The sequence below is a fragment of the Aedes albopictus genome, chromosome 3, assembly GCF_035046485.1.
Source record: "Aedes albopictus strain Foshan chromosome 3, AalbF5, whole genome shotgun sequence".
In the NCBI taxonomy this organism is placed as follows: Eukaryota; Metazoa; Arthropoda; class Insecta; order Diptera; family Culicidae; genus Aedes; species Aedes albopictus.
In genome coordinates, this window is record NC_085138.1 from 165,244,712 (window position 1) to 165,264,584 (window position 19,873).

Sequence of the window (19,873 nt, forward strand, 5' to 3'; positions counted from 1 at the left end):
AGTTCCGAAAGAATGCATGCATGTCTATATCTGATTTTATTCAAATAACGGCAGATATAAGCAGAAATCTCAGTCAGAGTGTTATGGTAGAAAATTGGTGGTCGAAGCATACAAATACAGTGGTATCCTACCCCGAGCCAATAACACTTTCTCGTGTCTCGAAATCATGTTCCCAAAAACACGTTAGATAATGGTTGAACTAGGTACTAATGAAAATCTTTATCTTTAAAACTGCTCTCAAAGTCTTGAAGAGGAGATCCGCTTCCACTCGGACAGTATCTAATGGAGACGATACCAGATGCCACCAGATCCTTGACGAAACAGCGTTCTCCACAGGTAGCTAAATTATTCCTTGAGGAAACCCCAGGAGAGCTTTCTTAATGTTTTCGTGGAAGAATTTGAATACTCCTTGGAGAAATCTGAAGAAATCCATGTCTGCAGTAAATACTGGACAAATTATTTAAGAAGTCCTTGGATTTTTAAGAAATTAAGGTAAAATTTTCTGTAAGACTACCTGCAAAAAATCCTAGAGAAATACTTCGAATAAACCCAGATGGAATAATTGGAGCCATCTCTAGCGGAATACATATATGGATAAATGCCTGAAGAAATACCTTGGGAAATGTCTGAAGGATAAAAGCATTAGAACTATCACTGACGAAAACTCTAAAGATATCTCAGGAGAAATTCCCGGATGAATGTTTGGTAAATTCCTGGAGAAGTTGCTAAAGGAATTCCTGGAAGAATTCTTGGAGAAGTTCCTCAAGAAATACCTGGATGATAATGATAATTTATAAAAAAAAATCCCAGGTTTTTAATTCTTAGCATGACGTATATAAACTAGTGAAAATTCGTGAATTTTTAGCTTCTTCACTCTATAGATGAATATGACTCTAGAAAATTATTCTTTTTCCCAACCGGAACTGGTTCCGACATAGGACCAAGGGCGTAGCTAGCTTTTCGTTCAGGAGGGGAGGGGGGCAAGCAACTTCTTGGGTACATCCCTGAAAAGATGTTTGAAGGCCCTCCCCATGGATATTCGATCTTGACGCGATGGGAGGGCTTAACCCATTAGCACTTTATACGCCAATTTATTCATTTCTGATTCTGGTTTAAGAGCTGAGCAGAGGTGAAAAAATCGGCCGTAAATGCTAATGGGGACCAGAGGAGTATCCGCAGTGAGCCTATCACAATTTCCAAAGCAATGTCATAGTTCAGCTTGCATAGACCCAATATTTTAGGAATTTGCAGTTAGATTTTGAGGAGCGTTACGTAAAATTGGGTGTGGGTGGTATCTGCGTTACACTTACTACTCATCATTATTGCTCTAGGAATCTAGGAGACAATTGACGCTAGAAACTGCACTACCAGTTGAGCCTAGACAAAAGTAGCTAGTAATAGGAAACTATGGGCAGGATAACAGTATTAACATGGATTTTTTTTTCATTATTATTTATACATATCTTCCAAACGGGTGCATAGAATTTGAACCGTTTGAGCAGGAGCTCCTATTTGGAGTGTTAGTAATACCACGTAATACGTTTGTACAGGTCGGACTCAATTGTCCGGAGTCAGGTTCTGAAGCTTCGGAAACGTGTGTCTGAGGAACGAAATGTTGTATATATAAAGCTGAAATTTTGACATTTTGTCAAGCTAATTTTGATTAGTATCCAGTAAATATTACAGCTTTGTACATCATTCCGTTTGCCAGATGTGGTTTTAGGAGGCTTCAGAATTTGAATCCGGATAGTCGAGTCCGACCTGTACTGTATTTTCAGTAATTTTCAACGTAATAGCCATCCGAAAAACCATACGTGTTTTTGATTATCTCCTAGATCTTATTGTGGCATAACGTAACAGGTAGGAATTAGGATATAAAGACGTTAACGACATGCCAGGATTACAACACATTTAATTAAATTGGGATTTGAATTTTCTTGGGTCTAGAAAAGAAGGTTTAGTCTTTGAATTTTCATTTTTTTTTAATTTTTGGATTTAGACAGCTAAAATGATTTCATTGTTTTGTTATTTATTTATTTTCAAGTAAAAATTAATTTGCATATTTTTCATCTAAAGATAACCAATCAAACCCTTCCCTTCCCACGACTTTAAACGACTATTTTTTTGCCATAAAATCGTTTCCGAAAGAAGCGCTTGAACAAAAATATTGCAAATTGGCTGGATTTTTCGAAATCAATGAACTTTGTTTTGTTGTAAACCAATAGGTTCTTGATTGTTTATCAATAGTTCTACTATTGAAACAAGTAGTTAGTAGTTGGGTTAAACTTATGAGGTTACAGTCATATTCTAAAAATTATTGCATCATATTTATCTAATTCCGTTTGTCCAGATTTCGTCGAAAATCGATGGTGCTCTCTAGCTAGAACAACCATGGGAAGTGGAGGGTTAAACCCATGTTTCATTGAATTTCGCCGTATTATTTGCATAATTGTGTCAAGTCCACTCCAATTCCTTCCCCCAACCCGACCATTACCCCTCCGATGGTGTTCATGTGGTCCGCACGGACTATTACGGCCATTACCCCTCCTTGATCTTCGGCTTTGGATTGACTTGCGCTCTTATTGCCCCACCAAATGCTGCAAAATGAAAATGAAAATGAAAATGAAAAGATGTTTGAAGGATTTCTGAAATTTCCGAAGGAACTCCTGAATGAATTTTTGAAGAGAACCCGAGAGGAATTTCTGAATAAATCACTTAAGGAATTCCCAGAGAAATCCCTGGATAAATCCCTGAAGAAAAACCTGGATCAATCCCTGTTGCAATTCCTACAGGAATGCCTGGAGGAAGCCCTGTAGAATCCCTGGAAGAATTCCCGGAGGAATCTCTGGAAGAATTTTTGAAAGTATACCTGGAGGAATCCTTGTATAAATTATGAGAGGAATATCTAGAAAAAATTCTGAAGAGATCTCATAATGAATTCTTAGAAGAAATCATACATAAATTTTCGGAGGATTCCTTGGGGGAATTGTTGGAGAAATCCCAGAAGAGATTCCTGAAGGAATCCTTGATACAATTCCTGGGAAAATCTCTAGCGAGAATCCTGGAGGAATACGGCTGGATAAGATCCAGCCGGAATTCCTGGAGAAATTTCTTGGGTAAATTCTTGGAGCAATCCCTGGAAGAATTCCTGAAGAAATCTCCAGAGGAATTTTGGGAGGAATTGCTGGAGAAATTTCTGAAAAAATCCCTTGAGAAATTCCAGGAGGATTTCCTGGAAGAATCCTTGAAGGAATCTCTGTGAACATTCCAGGACATATTCGTGGGGGAATCCCTGGAGAAAATCTTGGAGAAATCTTTGGAGGAATGTCTGGAGGAATCCCTGAAAAATTCCTGAAAGTATTCCCGGAGAATTTCCTGGAAGAATCTCTGAAGAAATCCCTAGAGGATTTCCTGGAGAAATTCCTGAAGGAATTGCTGATATAATTTCTGAAGGATGTCCAGAAGCAATTCATGGAGGAAATTCTGGAGGAGTTTCTGAAAAAATTTTTTGATAAAATCTAGAGGAATTCCTAGAGGTATTCCTGTGGGAATGGGGCACATTCGGTGTAGTACTAGATTTGAAGTAATGAGCTGAATTTTTGTATGGTGAGAAGGTCAATTCTCAGTTTCTGCAATGAAATGGTGCAAAAAGCATGGGTATTATGATTCATTGCCCAATTTGATGCTGTTTGAGCAAAACTTTGGATAACTATGTTGTTTGTGTTGCAAGAAATGGAGAAAACAACAACACTGTTGCCCAAAGTTTTGCTCAAACAGCATCAAATTAGGCAAGAAATCATAATACCCACGCTTTTTGCACCATTTCATTGCAGAAACGGAGAATCGACCTTCTCACCATACTAAAATTCAGCTCATTACTACAAATCTAGTACTTCGCCGATTTGTCCTATTCCAGGTGGAATTCAAGGAACAATCCCGGAAGCAATTTCTGGTGGAATTCATAAAGGAATGCATTCAGGAAACCTTGGAGGATTTCTTGAAGGAATCTATAAAAAAAATTGTAGGAATTCTCGGAAGGAACCATGGAGGATATCCTAAAGGAATGCCTGTAAGAATTCCTGAAGGAATCTCCAGAGGAACTCCTGGAGAGATCTCTAGAGGAATTTCTGGCGGAATTTCTGGAGAAATTTCTAGATGAATTCCTGGAGGAATTTTTAGAGAATTCCATACAGGAATTCCCAGAGCAATCCCTGGAAAAAATCCTAGAGAAAGTCCTGAAAAAAAAATCGAGTATAAATTTCTTAAGGAGTTCCTAGAAGAAAACCAGGAAAAATTCCCGATGGAGAAATTTTGGAGGAATCCTTTGAAGAGTTCCTGAAGAAACTCCAGAAGGAACACCGTAAGCAATTTCAAGAGGAATTAGTAAGGGAATCCCTAAAAAGTTCCTGGAGGAAGTACTGAATTGATTCCTGGAGGAAATCCTTAAAGAACACAAGGAGGAATTCTTGAAGAAATCTTAAGAAAAGCTCCTGGGAGAATCTTTGGAGGAATTTGAAAAATAAGTTGGTCCAGAAAGAATTACAGAAGCAATTCCCGAGTTAAGCCCTGCGGCAATTCTTGGAGGAATCCCTGGAGGATATCCTAGAGGAATGCCTGTAGGGATTAACGAAGGAGTCTCTAGAAATACTCCTGGAGAAAAATCTACAAAAATTCCTGGAGGAATCTGGTATTTCTGAAAGAATTCTTGGATGATTTTTTAGGGGAATCCTTACAGCAATTCCCAGAGGAATAATTCCTGGAGGAATCTCTGAAAAAAAAAATTGTGGAAGAATCCCAGAAAGAACTCCTAAAGAAATTGCAGATGGAATCCTGAGAAAAATCCTGAAGGAATTCTGAGCAGAGTTCGCGAAGAAACTCCTGAAGGAGTTCCTGAATCCCGGAAGCGGTCCCATGAGGAATTCCTTAGGAAATCGCAGGAAAGCTTTCTGAACAAATTCCTGGAAGAATTTCTGTAGGAAAAAAAAATGAAGGAATCCAGGTCTGCAATAGTTTTTGGACGAATTATTATTGGAACCTTTGGATGGACTCCCAAAACAATGTTTTTTACAATGTTTCAAGGAATTATTTTTTTAGCTAATCTCTGGTAAAATTTCCTGTAAGGGTTTCTTGAAGATTTTGCTGCTGAAATACTTCGAATTATTCCAGATTGAATTATTGGAGCAATCTCTAGTGGAATACTTGAAGGAATATATGGAGAAATACCTGAAGAAACCTCGGAAAGAATACTTGCAGAAATACTTAAAAGAATTTCTGTTGGCATTCCTTTGGAAATCCTTGGAGAAATTCCTGGAGGAATCCTCGAAAAAAGCACTGGAACAATCACTGGAGGAACCTCTAAAGATATCCCAAGGGAAATTCCCGAAGGAATGTCTGGTGAAACCCATGGAGGAATTCTTAAAAAATTCTCTGGAGCAATCCATGTTGGAATCACTAAAGGAAGCTATGGAAAAAAAACCTGGAGGAATTCGTAAAAGTATCTGTAAACATTTCTGTGGGTATCAGTAGGTCGACATTTCTTGGAAAACAAACCTAAAAAAATACTATCAAAACCTTGCAAGATACTCATGGAAGAATTCACGAAAAAGAAACTCCTGGAGAAGTTCCTTGAGGAATTTCTGAAACAATAATTATTCCAGGATATGACATTTCTTTCCGGGATTCCTTGAGAATCTTCTAGGATTCCGATTGATTTCTTCTGGAATTTTCACATACAGAATTTTATATTATACAGATCAAACAGAATTTCTCCAAGGATTTTCCCAGTATTGCTCCATGAGTTGCCGTCCCGGGTAGAGCGAAATGGCAAATGGAGGACAAATTTTGCCATTAAAATAGAATGTTAGAATGGAAAAAAATTGCTATTACTTCGTTTGAAATAAGAATTAAAATAACAAAAATAATAACTAAATTTCTTTGGCATAACAACTAAAGAATAACTGATTTTGCCATTGTAATAACAAAATAATGACAAAAAGAATGTCAAAATAATAAAATTTTAAAATGATGGTAAATTATGTTATTGTTTTGTTATTTTCGCTGATAGCATAATAGTAATATTTGTTATTATTATGTTATTATACTATTCAATAATAACTCGTCAATTACAAGTTTTACAGTGATAGCATGTTTTGTTATTTTTGTGTCATCCTGAGCTATTCATAAACAACTAAAGAATTGCAAACTTAGATATGATGACAATTAGTTATTCTTTAGTTATTGGTTTGTTATTAACCTCTACCCGGAGTGGGTTTCTGCTAGCATTTATCTTGAGATCTCTACAAGAGTTTCACTCAGGATATACTGCAGATGTTGTCGCGGAATTTCTGTTATTGTTTCACTCGGGATTCCTGTTGGAGGTGTTATTCTTGGGATTTCTACTAAAGCTCCTCCAAAAGTGTTAATGAGTTTCTACTAATTTTCTACAGAAATTCCTTCCATGATTTCTTCCAAAGTCTCTCCTGTGATTTCTTCAAGAAATTCAGCGATTCTTCTTTGATTTCTACAGAAGTTTCAGCTAGTATAATTTTCAAAGGCTCTAACAAGATTTCTTTTGAGATTTCTCTCGGAGCTTCTAAGAGAGAGATTCCTTTCGGTGTTGATTCTGGAATGCCTCACAGAATTTTTCAGAATTTATCCTGGACTTTCTCCTAAAATGTTTTAGAGAGTCTTTTGGTATTTCTGCAGGAGCTACTGCTGGTATTTCTCATGAAGTTCGTGTCGTATTTTTTTGTTCGGATGTTTACAAAGGCTTTTTCTTGTAGTTGCTTGTCTAATTTCTTGCAGTGATCCACCTGAGATTATTTTCTTATAGATTTTGTCGGGATTGTTCCCAGAGCTCTTCTCGAAATCTCTACCAGAAATTATCCCGAGATTCTGGATACTCCTCTTTGGGATTTCTTTAAAAATTGCTGACGGAGTTCTTGCAGGATTTTTCCTCGGAATATCTCCTGGGATAACTTACTAGATTTCTTGTAAGAAATTCCCGAAGAAATATCTAAAGGCATCCCGATCAAATTTTGTGGAAATCTCCGCAAAGACTTATTGGAGGAATCTCGAGAAGAACTACGAAAGAAATTCTGAGAGAAATCTGGACATCTGGAAAAAAAGTTTTGGGACTCCCAGGAGGAAATATTGAGGAAATTAAAAAAGGAAATCTGAAAAACTCTGAAAGTAATCCCGGGAGAAACTACGTGCAAAATCCCACAAGGAAATCTACGAGAAATATCTGAAAACTGTCTCTAAAAGAAAATCCTTAGACAACTATACCTAACCTCGGAAATGAGCTATTAATGGAAGCAAATACGTAAAAACTTACTTTGGAGATGAAAATCTCCTTAATAAAGCTAATAATAATAATAACGTAAAAACTTCTTGATATTTTTGGGAAAATTGGAGAAAGGAAGAAAACAAAAATAACTGATAATTTCAAGGAAAAACTCTGCGAGAAACTGGAAATGAATATAAAGGAGGAATTCTGGATCAAATCCTTCCAGAAAAATCATGGGTAGAATTTCAAAATCATAACATTACTACACCACCTGCACAGAGGACAAACATCTAAGTTCAAATTCAAAACTGTCTATGGAATGTGACGGTCATACAGTCTGTGGAATAACTGATTGAACTCCTGAATGTTTTCTTGATTTTTTTTGTAGAGTATTTGAATGTCATTGAAGGTGGAAACGTCAAAGCAATTTCTTGCAAATACCCCAAAAGCACTTTGGTAAGGTTTAGAAATATTCCTCAACCGATTTTTGCAATATATTCGAAAATGTTTTATTAAACATTTCAACGTTCAACTTAAGTTTTGAGGATATTTCAGTGTAGTTTTTGAGAAGTATAAAAATTTTATAAAATTGGAATAATTTTTGATTTATCAACATTAAAAATTTTCCCCTGGAAAAACCTGGAAAACTCAGGGAATTTTATTTTGTCTTATTAGTAGATACCCTGATACACACGCCTGAGCTTTCACAGAGTCATTGGCATATATGTATAGTTTGCTGTGGGCAACCGATTGCATCAACGTTTCTTCACTTTCACTTTATTGATTTTTATCCATCCAAAATGATCATAAATTATACATTTGAGATATCGGCATTTTAGTACACTTTTAGTGCATGTTTTAAAATATGCGGTTATAATACGTTCACACTACAGCCACTATATATATACAGCCTGGCAAACAGAAAATCCTAAGAATTCGATTAGGGCCCATATAGCCGAGGCGGTAAACGCACGGGTATTCAGCATGACCATGCTGAGGGTGACGGGTTCGATTCCCGGTCGGTCCAGGATCTTTTCGTAAAGGAAATTTCCTTGACTTCCTTGGGCATAGAGTATCTTCGTGCCTGCCACACGATATACACATGCAAAATGGTCATTGGCAGAGGAAGCTCTCAGTTAATAACTGTGGAAGTGCTCATAGAACACTAAGCTGAGAAGCAGGCTTTGTCCCAGTGAGGATGTTACGCCACGAAGAAGAAGAAGAAGAAGAATTCGATTGACTTTGTGTTTTCAGAACATATATTCATTTAAGTCTAGAATTAGGATAAGGGTTTTTTTTTATTATCGTACAAATTGGTACCAAGATTTTTAGAATTCACCTACTTTGAAAAATCATAACTCAAGTACGAAGCATCGTAGACACAATGTTTTTTTTTTTTGTGAAATCGTAAGCAAATTTTCTCAACAATCCAAAAAAAAAATACAAAATGAAAATTGTTTTCCACAAAATTTTCCATTGATGAGGAAAATCGGTTGGAAAAGTCGGAAAAACTATTTTCCAAGTCCGGAAAAATTCTAAAAAAATATTTTTGGAAGGGAATCACATAAGCTATATTCTGTAAAATATTCATGAGGTGGTTTTTCTCCGTACCGTCGTTCGGGGTGACATTGGGCCTAGAGGGTAACATTGGTCCATCGATCCTACCGATTCAATATAAGTCAGAGAATTTTATGGTGGATGCCAAGTATCTTAGAATTATGTATTCTAGTAGTTTTGCATACAATATGTATTCCCGTCGTATTCTAAATGTGCGGAATAGTGGCCCAATGTCACCCCACTTTGGCCCAATGACACCCCGCACGACGGTACTGAGTTATGACCAATTTTGTCGCAAATCAATCATCATCTGGACCATTTCCACAAAATCGGTCATAACTTTTCATTTTGCTCAACAACTTTGAAACGAGTGGAGATATCACAATTCTAAGTACATTTTTGGCCCTTCAGGGTCCTAAAATCATCGGCGTATTTTTTTCGTAAAAAAAAATCATGTATTTTTAGTCCCATACAATTTTTGATAACTTTAGGCTCCTTGAGGGACCACTAAGCCTTGAGATTCTTCTTCTTCTTCTTTTTGGCTCTACGTCTCCACTGGGACTTGGCCTACCACTCTTCAACTTAGTGTTCTAGTGTAGAACTTCCATAGTTATTAATTGAAGGGCTTCCTTTGCCTGCCATTGCATGAATTTGTATATTGTGAGGGAGTACAATGATACACTATGCCCAGGGAGTCGAGAAAATATTCCCGACCGGAACGGGAATCGAACCCGCCGTCTCCGGATTGGCGATCCATAGCCTTAACCACTTGGCTAACTGGAGACCCCTTGAGCTTTACGGATACGGATTTTGACACGATCATTTCTTAGCTAAAACGATCATTTTCCATTAACGAACTTATAACATTTCCAAATTTTGAAAAATAAGGGACGGCCAATATATAGTGACTGTAGTTCACACCATTTGGACCCACTGTGCGCAAGGTACCTATGTACAGGGTTGCTTCGCTCCGCACCGGCATCACCGCCATTTCTAGGCTTGTAAGCAACAATAAAACAATGATAATAATTGTAATAGGCACATTTTTCCGTTCGTCAGTAGATCGCCAATAAATCAACTTCTAAATCACCTTTGGATAGAGCCGGTAAAGTGGTAGCAGAACAGCCGCTGCTGCAAGTGCAGCTGGTGGTGCGATGATGGTGATGATTGCTGCAACACCGCATTTGTTTCAGCAGAATAGAAGAAACTCAGAAAGGAACCAGAAAATGTTAGGCAAGAATAGATGGTAAGGTAGGTTGTTGCGTTGCAAGCAAAAGCAAAAATGTATATTAGCATAACCAAACCAAACAAGAGAAGAATAAACGAACAAGTAGAAATAGAAGAAAACGATCAGAACATGGAAGTGGAGGAAAATCCGGCAGGTGTTTGGTGGAAAAATAAAGCACACATCACCACAACCGGCACAAAATCTAGCTGAGAATGATGAGAAGAAGTGAGAACTTCATTCAGTCAGAATAAACAGAAAATAGCCACCACCTCCGGCCCGCAACGGTAGTGCGCGTTCATCCCCACTTGGATCCGGCAGCAGAGGAGAAGTTGCAAAACGTTCTCAAACCATGCCATGGTTGGTACGCTTGTAGGTTTAGGCCACTTTTCGGTTTTTAGCAGTTTTACTGAACCTTGGTGTGTGAACTCGAAGAGCCCATTGTGTTGCCATCTGGCGCCGTGCTTGATCGACCAAGTGACAATGGAACGCTTTATTTATCATTTACTTATTATTATAGGAGGGGAGGTCTCTAAAGTAAGTCTTGGAGAGCCACACATTTTGTCGACAGACAGCCATCATGTGCCACCGTTTCTTTTTAAGACTTACACATTTTAGAGGGTAATTTATTTATATACAATTTACATTGCTTAAATGCCATGAAAGGTTTTATCTGTTTTGTTCGCTGCCGTACGATCCATAGTAGTGAGCTGAGTTGCATGACTCAATAATCTTTAGTTAAACTTCAGTAAAACAGGCACAGAAGCAAGCAAATGGAAACACGAAAGTATATGCGTGTGCCTAAAAGGTGCCACTCAGCTAATTGTAGATATGTATAAATTATATTCACACTTTGTAAAAGCATCCATCATAACACAAAAACTCTGTAAAAGTACGTAGTGTTCCTATTGCTGAAACGTATTGGTTACAGAGCTACAAACTTAATACGAAATGTTAAGTTAACAAGTATTTAATAATAAGAAATATCTTTACTAATCGTTCAACTAAACCTGAACCACTTTTTTATAATCCGAAAGCCAAATCCAATCAACTTTATAGACGATGAAATCCAATTTTAATGACGATAGCTAACATAAATCGACAACATTTGCTTTTCGAACTCTCTAAGCAGAATACCCTCTTTGAATGAGTGTAATCAGTTAAGGCCTTAAGATCTACAAGCGTACTCAATGGATTGTTCTTACATGACTGATACGATGCAACATGCTACAGATCATTGGAGCATGGTTCTGTAGAGAACTACTTTCCAAAGATGATCTAGGTCCTCCAAGAAGCCCTACAAGTCAAGACCTTAAGATCTACAAGCGTAATTAATGGTTTGTTGTTACATTACTGATACGTTGTAGTATCCTACAGGTCCATAAACCGTTTTTCTGTAAGGAACTAATTTCCACAGATGTTCTAGGTCCTCCAAGAACTTCCACGAGTAAAGACAAAGACCTGAAGTTCTACAAGCGCTATTACTGGCTTGTTGCCACATTACTGATACAGTATAGCGTCCAAGAGGTCTAAGAGCAGAGGGGCTATCCATTAAGTACGTCACGGTCCTAGGGGGTAGGGAGGTTTGTGAAAGTGTGACAAGCAATGTATTAGATATAAGAAAAATCCGTACGAAGGGGGGAGGGGGGTCGAAAATTCCCGATTTTAGCGTGACGTACTTAATGGATGCTGCCAGAGTTCTGTTGAGATATAATTGCCAAAGATCTTCTAGGTCCTCCAAGAACTTCCGCGAGTAGAGGCCTTAAGATCTACAAGGGCAATCTATGAATTTTCATTATATTACTGATGCTGTGCAACATCCTGATAAATAAATCCTAATAAATCCTAAGAAATAAAGATTCTACAGGTCCATGGAGAATTCAAAAGAATCGGGCTTCCTGATTGGTTGACACATTGGATCCTATCGTACCTTTTTGGGCGCATGTCGTTTGTCAAAATTGGGGATGTATACTCTACACCATTCCGGGTAAATTCGGGAGTACCACAAGGCAGTATCCTGGGACCTTTTCTGTTTGTTATTTTCATCAACGACCTTTGCTTACTTACCTTACCGGTCAGGCTAAGGCCGGGGTGGCTTCTGCTGTACATAGTAGCCGTCTCCATTTCACTCGGTCCATGGCTGTTTGTCTCCAGTTCCGCACTCTGCGTAGGGTCCGCAGATCGTCCTCCACTTGGTCGACCCACCTAGCTCGCTGCGCACCACGTCTTCTTGTACCGGTCGGATGACTCTCGAGAACCATTTTAGTCGGGTTGCTATCCGACGTCCTGATGACGTGACCTGTCCACCGTAGCCTCGAGGCTATCCCGATTTTCGCGATATGGACGATGGTTGGTTCTCTCAGTAGCTGATGCAGCTCGCGATTCACTCGCCTTCTCCAAGTCCCGTCTTCCATCTGCACTCCGCCGTAGATGGTAAACAACACCTTCCGTTCGAAAACTCCAAGGGCGCGTTGGTCCTCTGCACGTAGGGTCCATGTTTCGTGCCCATAGAGGACGACCGGTTTAATCAGCGTTTTGTAGATAGTTATTAGTTAACTTCGTGTTACGGCGAACTTTATTCGATCGTAGAGTTTTGCGGAGTCCAAGTAAGCACGATTTCCTGCCACAATGCGCCTCTGAATTTCTCTGCTGGTGTCGTTGTCGTCGGTCACCAGTGAGCCCAAGTACACGAATTCTTCAACCGCCTCGATTTCATTACCGTCGATATAAATTCGGGGTGGCAGGCGCGCTGATTCCTCCCTGGAGCCCTTTGCCATCATGTACTTTATCTTCGACGCATTAATGACTAGTCCGAATCGTCTGGCTTCACTCTTTAGTCGGATGTACGTTTCCGCCATCGTCTCAAATTTACGAGCAATAATATCAATATCATCAGCGAAACCAAGCAGCTGAACGGACTTCGTGAAAATCGTTCCACTCTTGTTTATCCCCGCTCTCCTAATTACACCCTCTAAAGCAATATTGAACAGCAAGCACGAAAGACCATCACCTTGCCGTAACCCTCTGCGGGATGCGAAGGGACTCGAGAGTGTCCCTGGTGCTCGAACTACGCACATCACTCGATCCATCGTCGCCTTGATCAACCGTATCAGTTTATCCGGGAATCCGTATTCGTGCATAATCTGCCATAGCTGTTCTCGATCGATTGTATCATACGCCGATTTGAAGTCGATGAACAAGTGATGTGTGGGCACGTTGTATTCGCGGCATTACACCTGGCGGATGGCGAACATCTGGTACGTTGTAGCGCGTTCGCCCATAAATCCAGCCTGATATTGCCCCACGAACTCTCTTGCAATCTTTGATAGACGGCGGCATAAAATTTGAGAGAGTATCTTGTAGGCAGCGCTCAGTAGTGTGATCGCGCGGTAGTTCCCGCAATCGAACTTGTCGCCCTTTTTGTAGATGGGACACACGATACCTTCCATCCATTCCTCCGGTAATACTTCCTCCTTCCAAATCTTGGTAATGACCCAGTGTAGAGCTCTCACCAGTGCTTCTCCACCGTATTTTAGAAGCTCGCTTGGTAGTTGATCTGCTCCAGCGGCTTTGTTGTTTTTCAACCGGCCAACCTCCTCCTCAATCCTCTTGAAGGTCAGGGGCCGGAAGTTTTCGTACTGTGCACATACTCCTAGATCTGTTACCACGCCACCTTCGGTACTTGAAATGTCGCCATTGAGGTGCTCATCGTAATGCTGCCGCCACCTGTCGATAACCTCACGCTCGCTCGTGAGAATATTCCCGTGATTATCTCGGCACATGTCGGCTTGTGGCACAAAGCCTCTGCGCGAGCGGTTCAGCTTCTCGTAGAACTTTCATGTGTCCTTAGCGCGGTACAGGAAATGTAGTAAATTCTTTTATTGTCTTATTGTAAATTCTTTTATTGGTAATTCCATGCAATATATCGAAATTTGCAAAATTATGGGGCGAATACATCAGTTACCATGTCAAATGTCAAAAACAGGTTTGGTCACTAGTCGGTTCCGGAAACGGTTTAATATGTTTTTTTTTGTTTGGCGCTTCAGCCTAGGCACATGAGCCAGACGTACCGTAAATACCTGTCCCTGGAAGCTGAGTACTAAGGACTGACATTAACATTCGATTCCATGCAACGCAACGGCACTTCCACCGAATCTCATGTATTTTATCTTATAAACGGAGCGGTTGGTACGAGATGTCCCCGTTCTATGACTCAAATGTGGAACCAAGTTTGAAATTGGTGTCAAGGCCCACAGCAACATTTTTATCACTACACAGTTAGCCTAGCCGTTTTAATGCTTGGAAAACATTTCCGATGCACTGCAAGTATTAAGGCGAAACTGGAAGCATTTCCTCACTTTTTGGTTTTTGATTTTTTATTAAATTACGTAGCAATATTTTCAAAATCGTAGAGGATGGATGGATCAAGGTATCTTCTGATTTTTTTTCGTAGTGGAAAATGTTTTTCGTTTTTGCAGAAACCATTTTTGAACGAAATTTCACAAAAAATGTTTTTTGAAAAAATGGAAAACTTTTTCAACACCAAAAAGATTCAGAAGATACATTGATCCGTCCTCTACATGTGTACGAAAACTGTTTTTGAAAAAAAAATGCTTCGTTATTTTCGAAAAATCAAAAACTGAAAAAATGAGGAAATGCTTCCAGTTTTGCCTTAATAATGACAAAAAAAGATGGAAGTAGTTTATTCTATGAGTTTGCAAGACTCTTTCAGTAAATGGCTGTATAGGGAAGTGGAACTACAAGGGATACACAAAATAACTGGGACAGGTAAAATTTCCCCTTTTCAAAAAGTGTTAAACTCGCTGTAACTATTCGAAAAGGGCATCAAATATTCTCAAATTTTTACTGTAAGTTCATCAACTAGTTGTGTATCAGTGGTCAAAATTTGGAAAAAGATCGGGCTGTTTTACACGAAGTTATGAAGGTTCTAGGAAAAGGTATAATTATTCGATAGCCAAATTGGTCGGCGTTAAGTCAGAGTGTACTACGCAATTTTTTGGACAGGTAAAGATATCCAAAGGAATTCGATATTTCTGATTTTTTCAACGAATCTTTGATGTGGATGGGTCATTACATAAAAGAACAACAGTTTTTCAGCAAATAATGCGCTTGATTTGATATCCCAAGTGCTTGCAGGATATTGCCCCAAAATCATTGAAAAACAGATGGTCCGGTCTGACTTAACGCCGACCAATTTCAGCTGTTATATCTCCGGATTCAATGAACCGAATGCAATGAAATTTTGATCATTTCCTTAAAAGATGATTGAAGGATTTCTGAAATTTCCGAAGGAACTTCTGAATGAACTTTTGAAAAGCACCTGAGAGGAATTCCTGAAGAAATCACTTGAGGTGAGATGAGGTGCAGCAATCCCTGGAAGACTTCTTGGATAAATCCCTGAAGAAACACCTGGATGAATCCCTAGAGCAATTCCTACAGGAATGCCGAGAGAATGCCCTGTAGAATCCCTGGAGGAGTTCCTGAAGGAATCCCTGGAAGAACCCCAGAAAATAAACCTGTAGGAATTCCTGAATAAATTATGGGAGGAATACCTAGTGAAAGTTGAAGAGATCTAATGAGGAAATTGTAAGTGTTGTATAATTCGTGTCGTATGTACTACCGAGAATTTTGTGTGATTTTGTGAAAACCGTGAATGTTTAAAAAAGCAGGTAGTATTCGTCATGAATGTAGGTTTTTCCCAGCTTAACTCCCGACAGCGATAGGGTTAGCTAGGATCAGGCTCCACCACCCTACGAGATGATCGCCATCACCCACCCACCGAAGTACCAAAACCCACCGCCAGATGGACGGTTACCATCCTTGGGCGGCCATGAGGGGTGGCGTAACGGGGCCATTAAGAAATAGAAAATGGGATTAGGGTCAATGACCGAGGTACGAGGTCATGAACCTCGAAGCGGTCGATGACTCCATGTTTCAGGCTCACTTATCTGAAGTCCGTTGATCAGGATAGTTCAAAAGTTGAGAACGTTTGGAATTGTAAAAGTTGGTGATATAAGAAGCGATAGCTCGAAAAGTGAAAAGTTACAGAAGGAGTGTGAAGAGGTGGAAAGGAGGCGAAGAGGACATCAGGTAACAGCAATATCCTTCGATATAGGCCTGAATAGTAATAAATTCCCCCATCCCAGAACCCCGCCGTTTTTTTGGTTTAAAACCCCGTGCAGCGCCCTACGAAGCCCGTGAGTCCGTGAGCCATTCCGGCAAAAGCCGAAGACCGATCCGTTACAATATCGGTAGGACGCGAACGAGTAGTGAAAGCACAGAGTCCGAATAAGCCACCCCCTGGAACCGTGGATAGCGAGCCGAGGATCCACGCCCGTACGCGAGTCACCGTTGGAGACGAGGAAGGAGAGGTGGTGGAGCAGAAGGAGAAGGGGCCCCGCAACAGAAAAGGTCAGATAGTTTGTAAGAAAGTGGGAATGAGAGTGCCAGGAATAAGCCAAGAAAGTTGTAGTACAATAAACTGTTGTAACGTGTAAATGTGCTGTGGTTTTCCTCAATTTTATGTGAGAACTACCTGCCCGCGAGTAACGTGTAGTGAACGTGCCGACCCTGAGGCCATTGAGTCGGGGAGTCTCTGTAGTACTCCCGACTGACTACCCAATACTTACAAAATCCTAGATAAATTTCTGGAGGATTCCTTGGAGGAAATTCCGGAGAAATTCCTGGAAAAATTCTGGCAGGAATCCCTAGAAAAATTGCATAAGAAATCTCGTGACCAATTCCCAGAGGAAATCATAGGGAAATTTCTGAAGGAATACTTGTAGAAATCCCTGATAATATTCCTCGAGGAATCCCTTAAACAATTTCTGGGGAAATCTCTAAAGATACTGCTGGAGGAATGCCTGTAGAAATTTCTGAGCAAATACCTGGCGTAATTTCTGGAGGAATTATTGGAATAAAACCAGCAGGAATTCCTGGAGAAATTCCTTGAGAAATTTCTTGGATGAATTCTTGGAGCAAGCCCTGGGGGAATTCCGGAAGGAATTCCTGGCAAAAATCTCCAGATTTCTGGGAGGAATTGCTGGAGAAATTTCTGAAAAAAAAATCAATTGAGAAATTCCAGGAGGGTTTCCTGAAAAAACTCTTGGAAGATTTTTTAGAGGATTCCCTGGTGGAATCTTTGGAAATATCCCTGCAAAATTCATTTAGAAATCCCTGGAGGGATCTCTGAAAAGTTCCTCAATGTATTCCTCGAGAACTTTCTGGAAGAAACTCTGAAGAAATCCCTACAGGATTTCAAGGAAAAATTCCTAGACGAATTGCTGGCATAATTTGTGAAGGATGCCAGGAGCAATTCCTGGAGAAATTCCTGGAGGAATCCCGGAAGAAATTCCTGGGGTATTTCTTGGAGGTATTCCTGGAGAAGTTCCTAGGCAGAATCCTGGATAAAATTCAGAAGGAATAAATGGAGGAGTTCCTAGAGGTATTCTTGTGGAAATTGATGTTGAAAGAATTACTGGATGAATATCAAGAGGAACCTCCAGTGGAATTCTAAGAGATTTCTGTTCCTATTTCTGTTATTTTTATATTTCTGCAAAAAAAACCCTTGAGAAATTCCTGGAGGAATTTTCAGCGGAATTGCTGGTGGAATTTCTAGAGAAATTCTCGAATGAATTTCTGGGAAAAAAAATTCCCAGGAGATTTTCTGGAACAAATCCTAGAGAAATTGCTGGAAGAATTCCTGAAAAAAATCTTGGGGTAATTCCTGGAGAATTTCCTGGAGGAGTTCTTGAAGACATTCCTGGATAAAATCCTGGAGGAATGCCAGGAAGAAATCCTGAAGGTTCTCCTTTGGGAATTGGTGGAGAAATCCTTGAAGGAATTCCAGAAGGAATCTTTGGAGGAATTTCTTCAACAATTTCTGGATGAATTTCAGGAGGAATCTCTAGAGGAGCTCTGGGAGAAATTTCTGAAAAAATCCCCTGGGAAATTCCTGGAGGAAGTCCTAGAGAAATCCTCGAACGAATTTCTGAAGAAATCCCAGGAAAAATCCCTGAAAAAGTTCCTGGAGAAGATTTTAGTGGAATTTCTGGAGGAGTAGCCATTCCTGGAGGAAAAATTGAAAGAATTCTTGGTGGAACTCTTGGAAAAATTCCAAAAGGTATTCAAATAGAAAAACCCGGAAGAACTTCTGAAGGAACCCCTAAAGGATTTCCTGGTGTAATTTCTGGAGGAATCCATGAAGAAATTCCTGGAGAAATCTCTGCAAGAATCCAAGGAGGAATCACTGGAAGTATGCCTGGAAAATTTCCTTGAAGAATGCCTAGAAGAATTCGTGGTGGAATTCTTGGAGGATCCCCTGAAGTAATTCCTGGAGAAATCTTAGGAGAAATTCCTGTAGGAGTCTCTGGAAAAAATCCTTGGAGGAATTCCTTGAAGAATTCCTGGATATATCTCTGCAGGAATTCTTGGAAGAATCCTGGACTCATTACTGGAGGAATCTCTGAATGAATTCCTGAAGAAATGCGGGAGGATTTCTTGGAAGAATCTCTGAAAAAATCTTGTAGGAATTCTTTGAGGATATTCCAGAGGATTGTATGTAAGAATTTCTAAAGGAATCTCCAGAGTCCAGAGGAATTCCTGGTGAGATCTCTAGAGGAATTTCTAGCAGAATTTCAGGAAGAATCGCATAAGGAATTCGTAGAGGAATATCAGAAATATTTCCTGAAGAAATCGCAAATGGAATTCGTGGACAAACTCGGGAGGAATCCTTAGAAGAGTTTCTGAAGAAAATCCAGAAGGAATTTCGGAAGCAATTTCAAGAGGAACTACTAAGGGAATCTCTAAACAGTTCCTTGAGGAAGTACTGAATCAATTCCTGGAAGAGTTCCTTAAAAAATACAATGAGGAATTCCTGAAGAAACCATAAAAAGAGTTCCTGGGAGAATCTTTGGAGGATTTTTTAAAATAAGTTGTTCCAGAAAGATTCACAGAAGGAACTCCCGAGTAAAGCCCTACAGAAATTCTTGGAGGATTTCCTGGAAGATATCCTAGAAGAATGCCCGTCGAGATTAACGAAGGAATCTCTAGAAATACTCCTGGAGGAATCTCTAGAAGTATTCTTGGAGGATTTTTTGAGGAATCTATAAAGGTATTTCTGAATAATTCCCTGGATGAATTTTTAGGAGAATCCCTGTAGCAATTCCCTGAGAAATCCCTGGAATAATTCCTGGAGGAATCCCTGAACAAAATTTTTGGAGAAATTCCAGATATAAATCCTAAGGAAATTGCAGATGGAATCCTTGGAGAAATCCTGAAGGAATTCTCAGAAGAGTTCGTGGAGGAACTTTTTGAGGAATCCCTGTAGCAGTTCCTGAAAAAACCCCAGGAAGAATCTCGGAAGCAATTCCTAGGGGCATTCCTAAGGGAATCCCTAATCAATCCCTGGAGGAAATACTGGATTAGTTCCTGGAGGAGTTCTTGGAAGAATTCCAAGAGGAACTCCTGAAGGAATTCTAAAAAGTGTTCCTGGGGGAATCCTTGGAGGATTTTTTTTTTAAATAATCCCTGGAGTTGTTCCTGAAAGAAACACAGAGACTATTCTCGGGTGAATTTCTGGAGCAATTCTTGAAGGAAAACCTGGAGGAATCTCGAAAGCAATCCCATGAGGTATTCCTTAGGAAACCCCAGGAAAGCTTTCTTAACAAATTCCTGGATGAATGTCTATAGGAGAAAAAAATATGAAAGGAAGGAAGCTATGGAAAAATTCTTGAAGGAACTCGTCGATGCATTCTTGCAGAGGTATCTGTAAAAAATTCTGA

The 19,873-nt window shown here is 39.6% G+C and overlaps 1 protein-coding gene across 4 annotated transcripts in view; it reads left to right on the plus strand.

Annotated features, from left to right (window-relative positions):
- Positions 1 to 19,873, plus strand: part of LOC109402771 (SH2B adapter protein 2) — a 561,576-nt gene that overhangs the window by 143,358 nt on the left and 398,345 nt on the right. The gene's annotated exons all lie outside the window — the stretch shown is intronic.